Genomic DNA, 649 nt, shown 5'->3' on the forward strand with positions numbered 1-649 from the left:
GGGGGGTAATAGGCACCTATATAAGACAAAGCCCCGAATATCGGGACTGTCCCTATAAAATCAGGACATCTGGTCACTATGTCTGTTCCACCCTCCCTGGCACGTTCCACATTTCAATCAACACGCCAAGGCCCCACATTGTTTTCCACTGCCCCCCTCACCCATATGCCCTCAATTCCTGGACACTTCATGTTTCCTACAAGCACCCCAATGTTTGTCCCAATCCCTCTAATGCTAATTATAACCACTTCATCTCTTGATGTACCTACAGTCCCCTCAACGCACCCACCATTCATCTCGACTGTCACGGCACAACACCCCACTCTCACTTCACCCCACCCCAGTCTGCATGTTTCACTTCCACACCCCTCCTTTATGTGCTGTGTATCTATGCCCCTCCTTATATCTCATCCTCTGTGCACCCTCAACCTCATGACCGTCTCCCCATATGTTCCTGTTGTTTCTTGTTCCTTTCCACTCTTTCCTGTTGCTCCCCCCGCATCCTTGTAGCTACATGAGCTTTAATCTCTGAGCCTCTGCGAGTCCTGTAAAATGGGCACATTAGGGAAGATGACTTACCCTTCATCCTCCTATATTTCAGCAATTTAAAACAAAAACATAACTACACATTCTTTCCTCTTGTGGCCTG

The sequence above is a fragment of the Terrapene carolina genome, unplaced genomic scaffold (genome assembly GCF_002925995.2).
Source record: "Terrapene carolina triunguis isolate 2854851 unplaced genomic scaffold, T_m_triunguis-2.0 Scaffold234, whole genome shotgun sequence".
Classification (NCBI taxonomy): Eukaryota; Metazoa; Chordata; order Testudines; family Emydidae; genus Terrapene; species Terrapene triunguis.